Source organism: Pristiophorus japonicus, chromosome 21 (genome assembly GCF_044704955.1).
Source record: "Pristiophorus japonicus isolate sPriJap1 chromosome 21, sPriJap1.hap1, whole genome shotgun sequence".
In the NCBI taxonomy this organism is placed as follows: domain Eukaryota; kingdom Metazoa; phylum Chordata; class Chondrichthyes; family Pristiophoridae; genus Pristiophorus; species Pristiophorus japonicus.
Genome location: NC_091997.1, coordinates 9,034,726 through 9,057,604, shown reverse-complemented (window position 1 = coordinate 9,057,604; position 22,879 = coordinate 9,034,726).

Below are 22,879 nucleotides of genomic sequence, written 5' to 3'. Positions count from 1 at the left end.
AACCCAACGGCAAGATGATCCAGCCCAAACGACCTGACCTCACCTCCCAGGCTCCAGTGGCAGGACTCCGGAGGAAGAAAATCGGTGCAGAAGGTAACTTCCCTGTTTCCGTGGCAGAACCTGGGGAGAAAAGGATCACCGCAGCCTACCTTGTGGAGAAAAAGAAGTGGTGAAGTGCCTGAAGTAAAGATGGCGGCGGCCAGACCAGGAGGGGCAGCGTTGCGGTAGCAACACGTGATGCCGAGCAGTGAACCGGATTGGAGTAAAGATTGCAAGGCCCTCTTAAAGGAGACCGGCAACCCATCGAAATTAAAGGGACAGTTCCACTTTTTGCACAGCAATGCCGGTAATACGCATGTAAAAGATGTAATTGACAAATGCAAATATATAAATGTAACTTTGTACAGCGATGCCGGTAATACACATGGAAAAGATGTAATTGACAAATGCAAATATATAAATGTAACTTTGTACAGCGATGCCGGTAATACACATGGAAAAGATGTAATTGACAAATGCAAGTATGTAAATGTAACGAACCGTGTCGAGTCGGGCGATTGTGGTCGGAGCCACTGTATTATGACAGTAAATGAAGAAATGATGTACGATGCCAGGTTCTACATGTACACCGACAAAACCAAGGGCAACCTCCCGTCAGAAGCACCCAGGTCCAGCGGGCTACCTGAGCATGTAGTCTGCGCCTCCGGGATCAATGTGATGCTCCAGGGAGCGTGGCCACACACAGAGGGTGCAGGGCCAGCGATCAACGGACGGCAAAGGCACCACTACTGGCATCCTGCCCTAGATCGGCTTTACCTCTTTGGCCACCAGGGCCAGTACCGGGAGCAAGAGGCTAGCACCCTCCAGCCCTCCCAACGGAACCTGGGATGACCAGGCTCCCACTACCGGTGAAAGGCAGCAGGAAGACACTGCAGCCTTCAAAGGAGGACAGGGAGGCCACACACTCCGTGGCTCTGCTCACCAGTAGGCAATGGCAAAGGCCCTGAGACAGCCAGGTGAGCGATCCGAGCCCATCCTGCTGGCAGGGGGCACAGCGCCGCCATCAGACAACCTGGACACGGTCCGGTTACTCTAGAACTAGCGTCCTCACCCACCTGCACCTACACCCCAGGGGCAAGACTGTGATACCACATATGTACCTTACCTGTAAAATGTACTTGTTCCACTACTGCAAAACCCAAACAGTGATGTAATTAATCACATGTTCCTTTTTTTTGTTCTTTCCTTCTGTACATGTATGCACATGCAGGTGTTGAGCCACACACATGGTCTATGTATGGGGGGTGGGGGGGGGGGGGAATGGATGTATGTAGCCATGGACACATGGATCACACCCAGAACCCACTCAACCCCCATTGCAACCTCTAACCGTCCACTGCTGACTATTTCCCAATGTTGTGGCAATAAGGACTTGGGGGTCTACAGGGAGAGAGCTAAGCCAAAGCATAGACAAGGTGCAAGGGCTTTGGGCACTCAAGTCTAGGGCCAGAGCACACAATGCAAAGACTGAGGGAGAGTGATGTTGTGTATGTATAACATAAGTATATACCCTGTAACTCAATGTACAGTCACATAAGACTACTGGATGTATCTTCACACTGTATGCACTATGCCTGTACCACCAGAGGGTGCAACTGGTGGAGACCTAGGGATCACCTGTACACGACAGGTAACCAGGTATAAAAGGGAGCTCACCATACTGTACCCTCACTCAGGAGCTGCAATAAATGGACTAAGGTCACAACAGTTTAAGTACAATACCTTACCTCGTGGAGTCATTACTAGAGTGCTTACAGACACAATAGCATCCCTGTCAAATAACCTGTTGTTCTGTTGTGTCAGGCTCCGTTCCCTGGACTTGTATCAGACAAAAACAACAACTTGCCTTTAACATACTAAAATCTACCAAGGTGCTTCACCGGAGCGTTATCAGACAAAATTTAACACCGAGCCACCTATAGAGACATTAGGGCAGGTGACCAAAAGCTTGCTCAAATATGTAGGTTTAAAGGATTTTCTTAAAGGAGGAGAGAGAGGCGGAGAATCGAAGAGGTTTAGGGATGGAAGTCCAAAGTTTAGGCCTCAGACAGCTGAACCCATGGCCGCCAGCGGTTCAGCGAAGAAAATCGGGGATGCACAAGAGGCCAGAATTGGTGGAGGACCACGATCTCGGTGGGTTGTCGGGTTGGAGGAGGTTACAGAGGTAGGGAGGGGGGCGAGGCTACAGAGAGATTTGAAAACAAGGACTTTGGCCATGCCGCTTCTGACGACCACTATGCTCACTGTGCCACATTCTAATTATTTTTCCAGCAAATTGTGGCATGAATTCACCACTGGAGGATCAGGAGCACAACAATCTAATTAAGAACATAAAGACATAAGAAATAGAAACTTGCAAACGGATGTTGCTTAAGAACATAAGAAATAGGAGCAGGAGTAGGCCACCTGGCCCCTCAAGCTTGCTCTGCGTTTTAGTAAGATCGTGGCTGATCTGATCATGGTCTCAGTTCCACTTCCCTGCCCACTCCCCATAACCCTTGTCACCCTTATTGCTCAAAAATCTGTCCATCTCCTCCTTAAATATATTCAATGACCCTGCCTCCACAGCTCTCTGGGGCAGAGAATTCCATAGATTTACAACCCTCTGAGAGAAAAAATTCCTCCTCAACTCAGTTTTAAATGGATGGCCCCTTATTCTGAGACTATGTCCCCTAGTTTTAGTTTCCCCTATGAGTGGAAATATCCTCGTATCCATTTTATAGAGCTCCCTCATTATCTTATATGTTTCGATAAGATCACCTCTCATTCTTCTGAACTCCAATAAGTATAGGCCAACCTACTCAACCTATCTTCATAAGTCAACCCCCACATCCGCGGAATCAACCTAGTGAACCTTCTCTGAACAGCCTCCAACGCAAGTATATCCTTCCTTAACTACTTCCTTAATTCGTCTTCCTGATTACTTGCTGTACCTGCATACTAACTTTTTGTGTTTCATGCACAAGGATCCCCAGGTCCCTCTGTACTTCAGCACTTTGCAATTTTTCTGCATTTAAATTTTAATTTGCTTTTCTATTTTTTCTGCCAAACTGGATGACCTCACATTTTCCCACATTATACTCCATCTGCCAAATTTTTGCCCACTCACTTAACCTGTCTATATCCCTTTGCAGATTTTTTGTGTCCTCCTCACAATTTGCTTTCCCACCCATCTTTGTATCATCAGCAAACTTGGTTACATTACACTCGGTCCCTTCATCCAAGTTATTAATATAGATTGTAAATAGTTGAGGCCCCAGCACCGATCCCTGCGGCACCCCACTAGTTACTCTTTGTCAACCGGAAAATGACTCGTTTATCCCGACTCTCTGTTTTCTGTTAGTTAGCCAATCCGCTATCCATGCTAATATATTACCCCAAACCTGTGAACTTTTATCTTGTGTAGTAATCTTTTATGTGGCACCTTATCGGATGCCTTCTGGAAATCCATATACACCACATCCACTGGTTCCCCCTTATCCACCCTGCTCGTTACATCCTCAAAGAACTCCAGCAAATTTGGCAAATATGATATCCATTTCATAAAACCATGCTGAATCTGCTTGATTGAATTATGCTTTTCCAAATGTCCTGCTACTGCTTCCTTAATAATTATGGCGTTCATAATCAATATCGCCATTGACACAAATGGCCAATATGTTGCCTATTTCCCATCAACTTGTAAAAGCGTTCTAAAAGAATGTGCTTACATTTCGCTGGAAAAAGGATCCAGATGATAAAGATGAAGGGGTTGTCTTATGAAGAAAGGTTGAACAGGTTGTCTTATACTCATTGGAGTTTAGAAGAATAAGAGGTGATCTTATTGAAACATATAAGATTCTGAGGGGGCTTGACAGGGTAGATGCAAAGAGGATGATTCCCTTCGTGGGGGAATCTAGAACTAGGGGGCATAGTTTCAGAATAAGGAGTCGCCCATTTAAAATGGAGATGAGGAGGAATTTCTTCTCTCAGAGGGTTGTGAATTTTTGAAATTCTCTGCCCCAGAGAGTTGTGGAGGCTGGGTCATTGAATATATTTAACGTGGAGATAGACATATTTTTGAATTACAGGGGAGTCAAGGGTTATGGGGAACGGGAACAAAAGTGGAGTTGAGGCCTAGATCAGATCAGCCATAATCTTATTGAATGGTGGAGCAGGCTCGAGGGGCCAAATGGCCTACTCCTGCTCCTATTTCTTATGAAACCTTCCACTATGTTTACAATGTCACCAGCACACAAGAAACAGAGGAGATTTTCACCCAAAGTGCCCATAAAATCCAGTGAATAAGCATTGCCAGTGTCTCAAGTCAATCCCCCTTATTTGCTGGGCGATTCTTCAGTATAAATCATGGGTAGATTTTCCTGTTCCTGCACCTGGGCATATTGGATCACCCGGGCACAGGGAGTAGAGGAAAGTCGAGCATGGCAGACTCAACACTCCTGAGGGAGCCCACCCAATCTCCAGCCCATCAAATATATATTTTTATAAGATATGAACACATACATAAAGGTATGATTTCTAAATCAGATTTAACAGTGCATGATTTACCTACAACTTTTAGCAAAAAATTGATGCTATATAACCCAGTGAGTAGAAGACACTGTGAGCAGAGAGGTACAAATATTGCAATGAAAGGAAGGCGTTACCATGAAAGATTTTAAAGAAAGAAAGACTTGCATTTATATAAAGCCTTTCATGACCATTGGCCGTCCCAAAGCGCTTTACAGCCAATGAAGTGTAGTCACTGTTGTAATGTAGTTGCCTTTACTTACAAAGGTTGCACATATTATCTGCTCCTCCTCATAGGTGGTGTAGTAGGAGATAATTTGTACATGATCTGATTAAGTTTAGATTACTTCTTCCTCATCATTTATTACATTCTATGAAAAGTTCATTTTAAATACTAATAAAAAATATTCCATCATTTGGCAGTGTGCAGAGTGTCGGGCACTCACGTCCCTGAATGGTCCGGAATAGTCTGTGCTGGAAACACATCTTAAAGTCCGCCATGTTGATGACCAGAGTCTGCAAAACTAACTCTCTCACTATTAACCGCTGTCTTTTAATTCAGCTCCCTTACATTGTCAGGCGAACGAATTGAGTGTCTTTATTTAGCTCCCTTCCAGTGCTGAGTCAGGGAGCACGCTTATTAATTCAGCTCCCTTGCAGTCAGCATTAGTAAGAGTCTATGCCAATTCAGCTTCCTCACACTATTGGCTCCAATGATTATGTTTGTTAACTCAGTATCCTAACACTATTATGCTTAGTGATCAGGTTTGTTCGTCCAGCTCCCATATGCTATGCTATTTAGTAGCTTTAATTAACGTTTTAATTGGGTTGGTGCAGACTTGAGCAATTGTGTGATGATTTTGTCACATGATCGATTGCATCAATTTGCATAACTCAGACGGTATCATGCCCTGCCAGTTTGTCCAAACTCTCTTCAATCGTAAGTATTCAGCTCTGACTTGATAATAACTACTGAACGACACTAGAGAGAAGATGGAGAAAAAACTGGCCAAGATCTAAGTTAGGAGTTGCTGCAACCACTGGGAGGTACCATCTGAAGCATTGTGCAAAACCATTGCCCTCTTGTACAACATCTTTTTATTGTGTCAAACTGCACCACACAATTCTCTTAAAGGTGATGGCAGTTGAGGAACAGCATAGACATGCTGAGGCATCCAGACCAAGGAGAGACTCTGTTGTGAGGGGGTATCTCAGTGTGACCAGTTGCCATGGATGCAGAGGCCAGTCCTGTGTTTTTGATGAAGCATTTCTGTTCTTTTAAATAATCCAGGCACTGTGAGCTGTTGCATATGAAGGCATCACAGCTGCTTATTGGATAATGGCTACTGACATTAATAGTGATGTTTCTGTGATACTACCTGAACAGTTACTGAGTGCAAGCCCTTTATATTCAGGCTCTGGGTTTGATATGTGAGGCCTTTATACCAGCATGAGTGCCATCTTCAATGCTTTTGTGTCAGCTATGGCTCAGTGGGTAGCACTCTTGCCTTTGAGTCAGAAGGTTGTGGGTTCAAATCCCACTCCAGGCATTTGAGCACAAAATATCCAGGTTGACACTCCAGTGCAGTACTAAGGGCATGCTGCACTGTCAGAGATGCGGTCTTTTGGATAAGGCGTTAAATCGAGGTCCTGTCTGCTCTCTCAAGTGGACGTAAAAGATCCCGTGGCACTATTTTAAAGAAAAACAGGGGAGTTATCTCCTGTGTCCTGGCCAATATTTATTACTCAATCAACATAACAAAAACTGATTATCTGGTCATCACATTGTTGTTTGTGGGAACTTGCTGTTCATGAATTGGCTGCCAAGATTCCCATATTACAACAGTGTGCACTCCAAAAGTACTTCATTGGCTCTAAAGTGCTTTGAGATGTCTGGTGGTCATGAAAGGTGCTATAGAAATCCAAGTCTGTCTGTCCTCCCTCCCTCCCTCCTTCCCTTCCCTTCCCTTCCCTTCCCTCCCTCCCACTTAAGGGACCCTGCCACTCAGTGAATGCGTTATTCCCTGTCAAGCTGATGCCATCTTTCCACATGGAACATTATGAAAATGCTGTCTTTTGCAAATAGTGTTTGTCACTTTCTTGATACATGTGTGCATTGCAAACGCATGTGGCATAAGAACATAAGAAATAGGAGCAGGAGTAGGCCACCTGGCCCCTCGAGCCTGCTCCGCCACGCAATAAGATCATGGCTGATCTGATCATGGACTCAGCTCCACTTCCCTGCCCGTTCCCCATAACCCTTGATTCCCTTATCGCTCAAAAATCTGTCTATCTCCGTGTTTAATATATTCAATGACCCAGCCTCCACAGTTCTCTGGGGCAGAGAATTCCATAGATTTACAACCCTCTGAGAGAAGAAATTCCTCCCCATCTCATTTTTAAATGGGCGGCCCCTTATTCTGAGACTAGTTTTAGTTTCCCCTATGAGTGGAAATATCCTCTCTGCATCCACCTTGTCGAGTCCCTTCATTATCTTATATGTTTCGATAAGATCATCTCTCATTCTTCTGAATTCTAATGTGTATAGGCCCAAACTATTCAATCTATCTTCATAAATCAACCCCCTCATCTCCAGAATCAACCTAGTGAACCTTCTTTGAACAGCCTTCAATGCAAGTATATTCTCCTTAAATACAGAGACCAAAACTGTACGCGGTACTCTAGGTGTGGCCTCACCAATACTCCATACAGTTGCAGCAGGACTTCTCTGCTTTTATACTCTATCCCCCTTGCAATAAAGGCCAACATTCCATTTGCCTTCCTGATTACTTGCTGTACCTGCATACTAACTTTTTGTGTTTCATGCCCAAGGACCCCAGGTCCCTCTGTACTGCAGCATTTTGTAATTTCTCTCCACTCAAATAATGATTTGCTTATTTTTTCTTCCGGTCAAAGTGGATAACCTCACACTTTGCCACATTGTACTCCATTTTCCAAATGTTTGCCCACTCAGCCTGTCTATATCCCTTTGCAGATGTTTTGTGTCCTCCTCACAACTTGCTTTCCCACCCATCTTTGTATCATCAGCAAACTTCTGCTAAATTAAACTCGGTCCCATCATCCAAGTCATTAATATAAATTGTAAATAGTTGAGGACCCAGCACCGATCCCTGTGGCACCCAATAGTTGCCATTTGCCAACCGGAAAATGACCCATTTATCCCGACTCTCTGTTTTCTGTTAGTTAGCAAATCCTCTATCCATTCTAATATATTACCCCCAACCCCATGAACTTTTATCTTGTGCAGTAACCTTTTATGTAGCACCTTATCGAATGCCTTCTGGAAATCCAAATACACGACATCCACTGGTTCCCCCTTATCCACCCTGCTCGTTACATCCTCAAAGAATTCCAGCAAATTTGTCAAACATGATTTTCCTTTCATAAAACCATGCTGACTCTGCTTGATTGAATTATGCTTTTCCAAATGTCCCGCTACTGCTTCCTTAATAATGGACTCCAGCATTTTCCCAACGATAGATATTAGGCTAACTGGTCATAGCTTCCTCCTCTTTGTCTGCCTCCTTTTTTAAATAGGAACGTTACATTTGTGGTTTTCCAATCCACTGGGACTGTCCCAGAATCCAGGGAATTTTAGTAGATTACAACCAATGCATCCACTATCTCTGTAGCCACTTCTTTTAAGACTTTAGGATGTAAGCCATCAGGTCCAGGGAACTTGTCCGCCTTTAGTCCCATTATTTACTGAGTACTACTTCATTAGTGATAGTGATTGTATTAAGTTCCTTCCTCCCTGTAGCCTCTTGATTATCCACTATTGGGATGTTTTTAGAGCCTTCAACCGTGAAGACCGAAACAAAATATTCTCTGCCATTTCCCTGTTCCCCATTATTAATTCCCCAGTCTCATCCTCTAGAGGACCAACATTTACTTTAGCCACTCTTTTCCTTTTTATGTACCTGTAGAAACTCTTACTATCTGTTTTTATATTTCTTGCGAGTTTACTTTCATAATCTATCTTCCCTCTCTTTATCATTTTTTTAGTCGTTCTTTGCTGGCTTTTAAAAGTTTCACAATCCTCTGGCCTCCCACTGGTTTTAGCCACATTGTATGTCCTTGTTTTCAATTTGAAGCTGTCCCCTGGGATGTCTTGGATGGATCCGTTAACATGAAAGCTTCATGCTGTGAATACCTTCACTTCTGTGGAAAGAGCCGGCTGTTCCAGATGTTGTCTGCAGATGGTACAACCTTGTGACTGCCTGTCTTGTGAAGACAGGTCTCTTCTGACATGTGCAGGATTCTATAAATGCAGGTCCTGGGATAGTTTCGGGTGCAGACAGAACACTTCAGGCATCTAAGCATTTGTCTTGCTCCTCGCTAACTCCTCTTCCTTATCTCAATCCCCAAAGGAATATCCATCCTCGCCACTTTGTGTGGATCAACTTCAATGGCAGGATCAACCAAGAATAATGAAGAAAAGTTTTGATGGGATTTTTTTTTAATGTAGGAAATGTTGGATTATCTAACAAAACTGACTAATGCCTGGAGAAAAATATTAAATGCCAAAAAAATTGTCACAAACTGAAACATGTCTGCTACCTTTAAGAAGCCCACCTAAGCCGTTCAAATCCCAAGGGCTATAAATTGGTTTGGATAGGGCCCCTCACGAGGATCGGAACAGAGGCATTAAAGGGTTTGACACTGTGAGCACCGGCATTTGCATCGCTCGGCAAATTCAGTGTACCGGTACCAATGACCCTGAGGAATATCGCCCGGGCAACCCGAGGTGGAGCAAGAATTGGTATGGGACTTGATTTTAATGTTAATACCGTGTCAATGAGGCTCATACATGATTGGAGTATGCCAGATTAAACGCTCAATTTACCATTGCTACCAGCTCACTCACTCTAACCTACCTCTCTCTGAACTTGTAGTGCTTTGCTCGCTAAGTTCGAAACCTGACATCATCATCAAGCCTGTTGATAAAGGGTAACATGCAGCATTAAAGAACTTATACTGATATAATATTTGATGCTTGTTGCTTGCCACATTTAATGAGTGATACAGTCAGCACGTTGATATGGTAGCATTATACGGTGCATGCCTGTGCACTTAGAAAGATGAACATTTGGCAAAGTGCACTCTTTGATGTCGCACCAAGTGTAAAATAAAGAGCAATAAAGAAACTCGGCAAGACAACTTATTGGGCCGGATTTTGCGGTAGAGATAACAGTGAGGCTATCAGTGCTCACCGTTATTAAAGAGTAAATCGGACAGCAGCTTCGGTGACTACACTACACATGCGCAGTGAAAGGTGGGAATCAGGAAGCTGCTGTCCGAGTTGCCTTGCTCCTCCAGAAGCTTTGCTACACCGTTACCTCACCGAGAGACTCGGCGTTCAAATACCGCCAGAAGCTTGTCCATTCCGGTGTAAGTACATTTTCAATAGTGTGATAAGTCTTAATTACTGTCAAACAACCTCTCTGAAAATTAACTTTTACAAGTGTAGTGTCTCATTCCTTCAAATGTTAATTATTGTTGGAGATTTTAAAAAGTTTAAAAATTCAAATGTTTTGATTTGTTCTTTCTGTCTCTTTTATCCCTCTCTTTTAAATCCAGTGTTCTTTCCTTCTCTTTATTTCAATTTCTGTACATTATTTGGCACTGAATTAACTATTCTAACTGACACTTCCTGGTTCAGACCGCAGTCCTGATTAACGATTCTCTATTCTATTCCCTATAGAGGGCGCCGTAATAAAATTAATTTCTAATTACAGTAAGTTTTTGTCCAAATCCCATAGAAAGTCTGTGGGCAAGTGCAATGAACAGCTGGCTCCATTTGTTTGCCGCTGAGGTCCGAATCCGACCCATTAACATGTTGTCATATGGTTGTACACTTACTGTGGCAATTTTGTGTAGGATATAAACGGTCTTCCTTAGAATATAAAGAGGAGGCAGTTTTGCTACCGTTATACAAAGCCTGGTTAGACCATATCTGGAATACGGGCAATTAGGGATGGGCAATAAATGCTGGCCTTGCCAGTGATGCCCACATCCCAGGAACTCATTTTTTAAAACTGTGTACAGTTGTGGGCACTACACTGTAGAAAATATATATTGGCCTCAAAAGGAGTGCAATGCAGATTCACCAGAATGTTACCGCAGAATTATAAAATAGTACAGCACAGGAGGCCATTCGGCCCATCGAGTCTGTGCCAGCTCTTTCAAAGCGCAATCCAGTGAGTCCCACTCCCCCGCTCTTTCCCCATATCCCTGCAATTCTTCCCCTTCAAGTAGTTATCCAATTCCCTTTTGAAGGTTATCAGGCTGTGCATTCCAACTGCTAATCACTCGTTGCTTAAAAAGGTTTCTGGTTTGTGTGGCTTCTGGTTTGTTTGCCAATCACCTTCAATCAGTGCCTTCTCGTTATCGACCCTTCAGTTTATCTTTATTTGCTCTTTTTAAATCCTTCATGATTTTAAACATCTCTACAAATCTCCTCTTAGCCTTCTCTGCTCCAAGGAGAAAAACCCAAGCTTCTCCAGTCTATCCACGTCACTGTAATCCCTCATAGCTGGAACCATTCTGGTAAATCTCCTACGTACCCTCTCCGAAGCCTTCACATCCTTCCCAACGTGTGGTATCCAGAATTGGACACAATACTCTAGCTGGATTGTCAGGATCAAGCATAAGATTATGAGGGGTGATTACATAACATAGGCTTGTATCCCCTGAAATATAAGTTAAGGGGTGATTTGATTGGAGTGTTTAGGATTTTGAAAGGAATTGATAGGATGGATAGAGATAAACTATTTCCGCTGGTCGGGGGTCTAGTAAAAAGGGGGTGTAACTAATATTCCCTTTAAGCTGCCCGCTTTTGTGGCCACACACTGCTCTGGAGCTCCTCAGCAGCTGGCTCATTGGCTTTTAAATGGGAAAAAACGCGTTTGCGGGGTATTTTGAATGGTCCACGTAGCCCCTTAAAGGGGCTGCGCACCCCCCAAAAAATTAAAGGGATCATCATTGGACATAACCTTAAAATCAGAGCCAGGCCACTCAGGAGAGAAGTTAAGAAACACTTCTTCATGCAAAGGTTGGTAGAGTGTGGAATTCTCTCCCACAAAGAAACAGTAGATACTAGCTCAATTAATCATTTTAAATCAAAGATCGGTAGGTTTTTGCTAGCCAAGGGTATTAAGGGATATGGAACCAAGGTGGTGGATGGAGATAGGATGCAGATCCGCCATAATCTCATTGAATGGCGAGAACAGGCTCGAGGGGTTGATTGGCCTACTCCTGTTCCTGTGTTCCTCTGTTATGTTCCTTACCTGTTCACAGGGTCAGGCCACAGGAGAAACTGCATCGGTGATACTTCATTGCTGGATGGCGCTTTGCTGCAATAAAAGGGTCTGTTGTGTATAGAAGAACTCCACGAGGCTGAGTACTGTGAGCTAAACTTAGTGTGACCTTAGTCTTCTTTATTACAACTCCAGAGTGCCTAAACAACATGGCAGCCAAACTTTTATACTGGCCTTGCACTTGTGTGCAGGTGACCATTAGGACTCCAACAGTCGCGCCCTCTGGTGGCAAGTATTACATAGTTACATACATAACAGGGGCCTTGCTTCAATTGATGATCTCCTACAGCATAAATACCCCGAACTATTTTTCACCACGCAGAAGCACAACTGTAAGAGCTTGTGATGTAGGTAACCCTGCCTCACTCCCCGTGCACCATGCACTAAACACTGGGAGTGCCAGCAAGGTATTGAATTGAGCTGAGCTTGCATTATTGGGTGAGGTCAGCCTCTTGGCTACAATGTGCGAGCAGCGCATGATAGTGCAATCCTGCTGCCACCACTGGGGCCACCTTATCAGCCCATAGTCACGGAGCCAACAGTGTGAGGGAGCTGGATTAATACAGTCACTAATCCTCACAGTGTGAAGGTGCTGAATTAATAGAAATGCCATTCTGATGCGGCAGTGTGAAGGAGATGATTAAGTACACCCGATTCCTGAAATGAGCTAATGAGCATAACTGAAGGGACCTGCCTTTGCTATCTAGACCTCAGCGTGGAGGCTGTCACTGTACTGTGCTGTCTACTGGAGCCTGGCCTGCGACTACATCCAACACAGTTACAGCCTTTCCCATTGTGGACAAAGTAACCATCGTACAGACTTTCAAATCACCACTGGTGACATTTGGCAGATCAGTCAGATGGCCATACACTGGTGCACCAAGCAGTAAAGCAAAGTTTTGATTGTCAGAGGCGGCATGTTTGTCACTTTTCCCATGGAAAGGAGGAAAGGCGGCCTCCCATGAACTGGCACCAGTGTACCCCGCAGCACTGGCCATTTTCTGACCTGATCAGGGGACCTGTCTTACTTTTAATTCCCTCCTTGCACTTCCCTGCAATCTACATCATTCTCAGACTGACAAACAGAGGGACAATTGATACCAGACCTTCCCCAAAGTTAATCCATTACTGATCAGTAGGAGGTGTATTACATGGTGTCATGCTCAGATTTTCTCCCTCCCCGCAAGGAATCACACACCCCCCGCCCCCGCCATACCTCAACTGAGATCAGTATCTCAATTCATCATGTGCAAAGCCCAAACTTTATCCCAGCTTTGCAAGGCTTATCACATGTTAATGGCTTCTGAAACACCCCCCACAGCAAAAGGTTCATGTTCCTTTACCTTATTGCAATTATTAACCGGGCTTCTGTCCTACAAACGCATGCCCTGATATAAGTTATAAAATGCTGAAAACATCGGACTTGTGGTGGCAGGAACTGTTTACCTGGATCAATAGCACATTAGCTTACTGCTGTTTCAAATTGTTACTGCACTTTCTTCGATGACAAGCCGGCCTTGGGAGATTCTCCATGGTATTTCAAGGTAATTTCCTATTTCCTTCGTTAGTCGCTTGGTGACAAATGAATGGCAATGATTTCTATCACTGAAAGTCCACAGGGCTTGCAAACATCAAGCACATATCGGAAAATCATAAGCAGTATGGGGCTTTGGCAAAATCTTCTTCACATTTCTTCCTATCCTGATTACCCAGCTTCATGTGCTGCTCTCCTTTTAATTGGAATTCTGTTATTCTGTCAGGATTACTGATCACATATTGACATTTCACACAAGTCACTTTAGAACAGTGGTAGTTCTACCGTTTGTCTCCATCCACAGCTTGAACACTGCATTAAATCCAGCTGGGGTAAAGTTTGTGCCTTGTTGGAGTACAGTAAGATATATATTTTTTAATTTGTTCTGGGATGTGGACATCGCTGGCAAGGCCAGCATTTATTGCCCATCCCTAATTGCCGTAAAGAAATGTTGACCAGCCACCTTCTTGAACCGCTGCAGTCCTTGTGGTGAAGGAACTCCCACAGTGCTGTTAGGGAGGGAGATCTAGGATTTTGACCCAGTGACGATGAAGGAACGGCAATATATGTCCAAGTTAGGATGGTGTGTAAGTTGGAGGGGAACTTGCAGGTGATGGTGCTCCGGTGCACCTGCTGCCCTTGTCCTTCGAGGTGGTAGAGGTCATGGGTTTGGGAGGTGCTGCTGAAGAAGCCATGATGAATTGCTGCAGTGCATCTTGTAGATTGTATACACTGCAGCCACAGTGCGCCGGTGGTGAAGAGAGTGAATGTTGAAGATGGTGGATGGGGTGCCAATCAAGCGGACTGCTTTGTCCTCGATGGTGTCGAGCTTCTTGGAGCTGCACTCATCTAGGCAAGTGAAGAGTATTCCATCACACTCCTGACTTGTGCCTTGTAGATGGTGGAAAGGCTTTGGGGAGTCAGGAGATGAGGCACTCACCACAAAATACCCAGCATCTGACCTGCTCTTGTTGCCACAGTATTTATGTGGCTGGTCCAGTTAAGTTTCTGGTCAATGGTGACCCCCAGTGGGGGATTCGGCGATGGTAATGATGTTGAATATGAAGGGGAGGTGGTTAGACTCTCGCTACTTGGAGATAGTCATTCCCTGGCACTTGTGTGGTGCAAATGTTACTTGCAACCTACCAGCCCAAGCCTGAATGTCATTCAGGTCTTGCTGCATACGGGCATGGACTGCTTCATTTTCTGAAGAGTTGAGAATGGAACTGAACACTGCAAACATCTCCACTTCTGACCTTATGATCGAGGGAAGGTCATTGATGAAGCAGCTGAAGATGATTGGGCCGAGGACACTGCCCTGAGGAACTCCTGCAGTAATGTCCTGGAGCTGGGATGATTGACCTCCAATAACCACAAACATCTTCCTTTGTGTTAGGTATGACTCCAGCCAGTGGAGAGTTTTCCCCCTGATTCTCATTGACTTCAATTTTATTCGGGCTCCTTGATGCCACACTTGGTCAAATGCTGTCTTGATGTCGAGGGCAGTCGCTCTCACCTCACTTGGGATTCAGCTCTTTTGTCCATGTTTGGACCAAGGCTGTAATGAGCTCTGGAGCCGAGTGGTCTTGGTGGAACCCAATCTAAGCATCGGTGAGCAGGTTATTGGTGAGTAAGTGCCACTTGACAGAACTGTCAACAACATCTTCCATCATTTTGCTGATGATTGAGAGTAGACCGATGGGGCGGTAATTGGCCGGATTGGATTTGTCCTGCTTTTTGTGAGCAGGACATGCCTGGGCAGTTTTTCACATTGTTGGGTCGATGCCAGTGTTGTAGCTGTACTGGAACAGCTTGGCTAGAGGCATGGCTAGTTCTGGAGCACAAGTGTTCAGCACGACAGCCGGTATGTTGTCGGGGCCCAGAGCCTTTGCTGTATCCAATATGCTCAGCCACTTCTTGATATCATGTGGAGTGAAGACTGGCTTCTGTGAAGGTGGGGACCTCAGGAGGACTGACTGAAGATGGTTGCAAACGCTTCAGCCTTGTCTTTTGCACTTGCGTGCTGGGGGCTCTGCCATCATTGAGGATGGAGCCTCCTCCTCCCGTTAGTTGTTCAATTGTCCAGCACATTCATGACTGGATGTGACAGGATGGCAGAGCTTTGATCTGATCTGTTGATTGTGGGATCGCTTAGCTCTGTTTATAGCATGCTGCTTCCACTGCTTAGCATGCATGTAGTCCTGTGTTGCAGCTTCCCCAGGTTGGTACCTCATTTTTAGGTACACCTGGTGCTGCTCCTGGCATGCTGTTCTGCACTCCTCATTGAACCAGGGTTGGTCCCCTGGCTTGATGGTAATAGTAGAGTGAGGGATATGCCGGGCCATGAGGTTACAGATTGTGGTGGAATACAATTCTGCTGCTGCTGATGGCCCACAGTGCCTCATGGATGCCGAGTTTTGAGCTGCTAGATCTGTTGTGAATCTATCTCTTTTAGCACGGTGGTAGTGCCACACAACACGATGGAGGGTGTCCTTGGTCTCCACGATGACTGTGCGGTGGTCACTGCTGCCAATGCTCTCATGGACAGATGCATCTGCGACAGGTAGATTGGTGAGGACAAGGCCAAGTAGGTTTTTCTCTCGTGTTGGTTCTCTCACCACCTGCTGCAGGCCCAGTCTGGCAGATATGTCCTTCAGGACTCGGCCAGCTCAGTCAGTAGTGGTATTACCAAGCCACTCTTGGTGATGGACATTGAAGCCCCCACCTACACTCTGTGCCTTTGCTACGCTCAGTGCTTCTTCCAAGTGGTGTTCAACATGGAGGAGTATGGATTCACCAGCTGAGGGAGGGCGGTAGGTGGTAATCAGCAGGAGGTTTCCTTGCTCATGCTTGACCTAATGCCATGAGACTTCATGAGATCCGGAGTCAATGTTGAGGACTCCCAGGGCCACTCCCTCCCGACTATACCCCTGTGCCACCACCTCTGTTGGGTCTGTCCTGGTGGTGGGGCAGGACACACCCAGGGATGGTGATGGAGGAGTCTGGTTTTGCTGAAAAGTATGATTCTGTGAGTATGACTATGTCAGGCTGATGTCTGTGGGACAGCTCTCCCAATTTTGGCACCAGTCTCCAGATGTTAGTGAGTTGGACTTTGCAGGGTCGACTGAGCAGTGTCGTAGTCATGTCCATAGTTGGTGCTGAGGTCAAAGCCAGGTGGTCTGTCCATTTTTTTTTAATTATTATTGTTTTTAGTAGTGGTTTGTTAGAATTGAGTAGCTTGCTAGGCCATTTCAGAGGGGCGGTTAACAGTCAATCATAGTGCGCTGGATCTGGAGTCACATATATCCCAGACCAGATAAGGGCAGCAGATTTCCTTCCCTAAAGGACATTAATGAACCAGTTGGGCTTTTATGACAATCCGGTAGTTTTATGGTCATCATCACTGATATTAGTTTTATATTCTAGATTTTTAAAAACATTTTAAAAGGAATTTAAGTTCCCCAGCTGCCAATGTAGGATTTGAACTCACGTCTCCAGATTATTAGTCCAGGCTTCTTGCATAACAACTTTCAGATCCTCTGAGGACCTTTCTTCAGGAGATAAAGTATCTGTCAAGCGGATGTCTTAGCGAGTTGTTTAATAACCAGATTTAATAACTTTGTCATACAGAAGAAATCTGGGGTGTTTCTGAAGCCTTATTGAAAGGTTTGACGCTGATGCTGCAAAGCTCACATTTGTCACTCTCAAAGCATGTTTGCTGTTCTCTCAGTTTAACTCTCGATAGTAAGTATTTTCAGATTGCAAGTATTTATCTGCTTCAGTACATTTGAAAATTACTTCTCATCATCATAGGCAGTCCCTCGGAATCGAGGAAGACTTGCTTCCACTCTTAGAATGAGTCCTTAGGTGGCAGAACAGTCCAATACGAGAGCCACAGTGCCTGTCACAGGTGGGACAGATAGTCGTTGCGGGAAAGGGAGGGTGGGACAGGTTTGCCGCATGGTCTTTCCGCTGCCTGCGCTTGATTTCTGCACGCTCTCGGCGATGAGACTCGAGGCGCTCAGCGCCCTCCCGGATGCACTTCATTCACTTAAGGCGGTCTTTGACCAGGGACTCCCAGGTGTCGGTGGGGATGTTGCACTTTATCAGGGAGGCTTTGAGGGTGTCCCTGTAACGTTTCCTCTGTCCACCTTTGGCTCATTTGCCATGCAGGAGTTCCAAGTAGAGCGCTTGCTTTAGGAGTCTCGTGTCTGGCATGCAGACAATGTGGCCTGCCCAGCGGAGCTGACCAAGTGTGGTCAGTGCTTCAATGCTGGGGATGTTGGCCTGATCGAGGACACTAATGTTGGTGCGTCTGTCCTCCCAGGGGATTTGTAGGATCTTGCGGAGGCATCATTGGTGGTATTTCTCCAGCAACTTGAAGTGTCTGCTGTCCATGGTCCATGTCTCTAAGCCATACAGGAGGGCGGGTATTACTACAGCCCTGTAGACCATGAGCTTGGTGGTAGATTTGAGGGCCTGGTCTTCGAATACTCTCTTCCTCAGGCGGCCGAAGGCTGCACTGGCGCACTGGAGGCGGTGTTGAATCTCCTCATCAATGTCTGCTTTTGTTGTTAAGAGGCTCTTGAGGTATGGGAAATGGTCCAGGTTGTCCAGGGCCGCGCGTGGATTTTGATGACTGGGGGGCAGTGCTATGCGTCTAGTTGCATGCTTGAATATAAAGGAATTCCCAATGATAAAAGAACGACTTGGATTTATATAGCACCTTTCACAACCACTGGACGTCTCAAAACACTTTACAACAAATGAAGTACTTTTTGGAGTGCAGTCGCTGTTGTAATATGGGAAACGCGGCAGCCAATTTGCACACAAGCAAGCTTCCATTAACAGCAATGTGATAATGACCAGAAAATCTGTATTTTTGTTATGTTGATTGAGGGATAAATATTGGCCAGGACACCGGGCATAACTCCCCTGCTCTTCGAAATAGTGCCATGGGATCTTTTACGTCCACTTGAGAGAGCAGACAGGGCCTCGGTTTAATGTCTCATCCAAAAAACAGCACCTCTGACAGTGCAGGACTCCCTAACACTGCACTGGAGTGTCAGCCTAGTCCTGGAGTGGGAATTGAACCCACAACCTTCTGATGCAGAGGTGAGGGTGCTACCCTCTGAGCCATCCTGATACTCTGGCAATACTTTGCAATTTTTTTTGTTACATTTGCAGCATTGTTTTGATTTATGAGGGAGGCTATTTAATGTAAAATTAAACATGTTTTTTCTTGTGAAGTAAAACATTTCTCTCGCTACTCCTGATATAATCGTAGTTCTAGATAGGACATAGGACATAGTAAGTTGGTAATTATATTTTAGAGCAGTGTATGGTTTAAGGATGCACCACTCAATGGATTTTTAAGTTGGTATTAAGATAGTCCTCTGTTGTGCATTTACACCTTTGTTGTTACTGTGCTTGAGCACCGAGGAACAGCCACCAGTACTGTCAGCATTTAAAGGCATCCCCTCCCACGATTGTGCTCGTCACAACCAAGGACGATTCGGTCCCAACATGCACATTTTCCCTGCCTTGGTTGTGATAATCCCCATGACCATAAAAGCCGACTAATTCACATTGTCTCAGCTCACATCTGAAGAATGGCCAGTTTACCAAGGTCGGCTGCCAACTTGGAACTGAACCTCAGTGCAAATCAGTGCCTTCAGGAGAAAAGGGGGCAAATTTGAAAAAAAAGTGCTTTGTATTTTTAGGGCTCTTGAAAGAAACAGTCATTTTGACACTGTTGTCTTTCCCTCTCAAAAAAGCAATTTAGTCCTTTTTTTAAAGATTTCGGGGGAGAAATTCCCCAGTGTCCCGATCGGGGGTGGTAACCGATTTGGGTGGGAAAAATTGCGGTTACCGTCCCTCAGAGGAAGTGCAGCGCAATCTCGCACACACCACTTCCTCTTGGAGCGGGTTCCGGGATGCTACTCAGTTGCGTTGGACAGCGCTCTGTGGCTGCTCCGCGACAATACATACTAAATGTTACAATTTTAAAGGGCGTGCAAGAACAGAGAGACGTGGGGTGTTAGTGCACAAATCTTTGAAGGTTGCAGGACAGTTAATAAAGCACATGGGATCCCGGGCTTTATAAATAGAGCCATATAGAGTACAAAAGCCAGGAAGTTAAGCTAAGCCTATACAAAACACTAGTAGGCCCCAGCTGGAGTATTGTGTCCAATTCTGGGGACCACACACTCGGAAGGAAGTGAAGGCTTTGGAGAGGATGCAGAAGAGATTTACTAGAATGGTGCCATGGATGAGGGATTATAGTTGCGTGGATAGACTAAAAAAGCCTGGGGTTATTCTCCTTACAGCAGAGAAGGCTAAGAGGAGATTTGATAGAGGTGTTTAAAATCATGAAGGGTTTAGATAGAGTAAATACAGAGAAACTGTTTCCAATGGATGAGGGGTCAATAACCAGAGGTCACAGATTTAAGGTGAATGGTAAAAGAACCAGAGGCCACATGAGGAAAAACCTTTTTACTGACCGCATAATTAGGATTTGGAACGCGCTGCCCGATAGGGTGGTGGGTACAGATTCAACAGTAGCCTTCAAAAGGGAATTGGAGAAAAATTGCAGGGATATGGGGAAAGAGTGGGGGAGTGGGACTAACTCGATTGCTCTTCGAAAGAGCCAGCGCAGACTGGATGGGCCGAATGGCCTCCCGTGCTGTACTATTCTATGAATTTCTAACCCCAGCTATTTTTTCTCATCTTTAGCTCAGGGCATATTACAGAAACTCTGCTATCTCCCTGGCTGAGATCAGCTGAATCAAAGCAGTTCAAGAATCAAACCTGGGACCTTCCGTCTTTATGGCTCAGTACAGTTAACCACTAGGCCACTGGGGGAGCCGCAGACTTTTATTAAGTAGATATTTTTGAAGACTAAATAAAAAAAACAAGTTAAAAACGATGAGATCACTTATGAACTACAATAGAAACGCAGATGGTGTTAGAATAAACTGGGAGGATAGGCGAACTATTAGTCTCAGGAGCAGCTGTTTCCATTCCCTGCATCGCATCCTGAATAACTGGTTTTGCAAAATATTATTTATATTGGATTTTTCCGTGTTACTGCAAGTTATGTCATTGCCAAGGTGAGTAACTCCCAGGGGGTTGATTTTCTAATTAATCACTCTCAGGTATAACATGATGTCATGTGCTGCTTGCCTGAACACCATCATTTTACTGAGGAACCGATTGTGTTTTATAAAACGGGGTACACACATCCCAGCGCTCTGCTTACAGGTGAACGAGTCAGTTGGCTGCTTTATTTGGATGGCTGAGAAAGCGAAACTGCGATGGCCACAAGTTCTTATTGATGGCGTTTTTTAAAAGTTGAACCTCAGCAAATGTACCTCCAATACACAGAAGTGGTAAGATCAACTCTGGTTCTCCCCGTGCTGCCCAAGAATTAAGCTTAAATCCCTCGCTCCAGGAAAGTGCTGCTGGAGTAGGGTCTATAATGGGAGCAATTTAGTTGAATGCTGCCGATCTATTTGCGACTCGTATATTTTAAATCTGCATAATTAAATAAAAAGATATGGTAAATCAAGAAATGATATTTGAGTGTCACTAAGGTTAGATTTTAAAAGCCTCTCCATCTGTTTATCCATTCTCCAGCAAAGATGTTCGGAAGTGACTGCATAAATTAAACAAGCCAATGTGCCTGTCTCATCTCATGTGTGCTGTGTGACGACTGGTTGAAATCTTTTCATTAAACCACTGCTTAACGTTGTCAAACTTTGATTTTGTCTTTAAATATACTTGCAAATTTTATAAAGGACAGATTAGAGCTTAATCCTCGGATCTTCTTAGTCAGTATAGCTCAGTAATATCACAGCACACGGTGCATTAACTGCTGAACCACTGGTTTACATAGGATTACATCGGATACACAGCACAGAAACAGGCCATTCGGCCCAACCAGTCCATGCCGGCGTTTATGCTCCACTCGAGCCTCCTCCCATCTTTCCTCGTCTAACTCTATCAGCATAACCCTCTATTCCCTTCTCCCTCAGACGCTTGTCTAGCCTCCCCTTAAATGCATTTATACTATTCGCTTCAACCTCTCCTTGTGGTAGCGAGTTCCACATTCTCACCACTCTCTGGGTAAAGATGTTTCTTCTGAATTCCCTATTGGATTTCTTGATGACTATCTTATATCGAAGGCCTCTAGTTATGCTCTTCCCCACAAGTGGAAACATTCTCTCTGTATCCACTCTATCAAAACCTTTCATAATTTTAAAGACCTCTATTAGGTCACCCCTCAGCCTGTTCATCCTTTCCTGATAGGTATACCCTCACATTCCTGATATTATCCTTCTAAATCTTCTCTGCACCCGCTCTAGTGCCTCCAAATCCTTTTTCTAACGTGGTGACCAGGTCTTGCTATGGGCGTTGGCCCTTCACTGAGATTTCTCAATATAAAAAATAAGCACAGTTACATGATGCCTCAATAGTTCCCAGCCTTGGCATTCTAGCTAATGTTTCAGGCATTGAACTTGTTCACTTTAATCTGGTTGAGTTGATGATAAATTGTCTTAATCCACAGGGTCGAAATTGGACTTCATGGTGCCCATTTTACAGGCCAATTCCGGGGACCAACATCCTGCACCCCAAGGCTGCCTGAAAGGTGTCTGATCCAATATTGGCTAGAGCCATTTCTCAGACATCTGGGCAATTGTATGCTAATCAGGGACCTGTTTTATGAGTCCCTTAGGCAAGCTGAGCTACCCTCGGTGGAGCAGGCATCAGATTTTTCAGACGTGACTGCGGCCTACCAAGCGCGCACTCCGAAAGGGTGAGGTTTATCTTGGGTTTGATGTGAGGCCAGGAGGAGCAGGAATGCTCCTACCATCACCATAGCACTCCCAAGGTCTGCTGCCAGTCCATGATTGGTCCCTCCCATTCTCTTCCTCCCCTCCCCCTACCGGGGCTACATTCAGGCTGCTGCTAGTCCGGCAAGTGGCCCGATATTTATAAAATGGGTGAGCTCCAGGTGCCAGCAGCTTGCCTGAGAATGTTAATTTTGGGCAGGCCTCTCTGTGCAGGCCTAAGGGCATGTCCACGCCCACATTCCTGTTTCTTGTATCCTTTGGCATGAGTATGTATAGGGAAGCAAGCATGTATGTGTATCAGTAAATGTAGATTTATATCAGTGAATATGTACATGCTTATATTAAGAATGAACATTTTGCTATTTCATTCCCTACCATTGAAACTCAGAAATAAATACATTTCCATTTATCAATACAACCACTCCCTGGGGTATTCACCTAAACTCACCAAACCAACGGAGAATGGACATCTGAAATGAAAACAGAAAATGCTGGAAAACATTCAGCAGGTTGGGTAGCATCTGCAGAGAGAGAAACAATTAACATAAGAACATAAGAAATAGGAGCAGGAGTAGGCCATT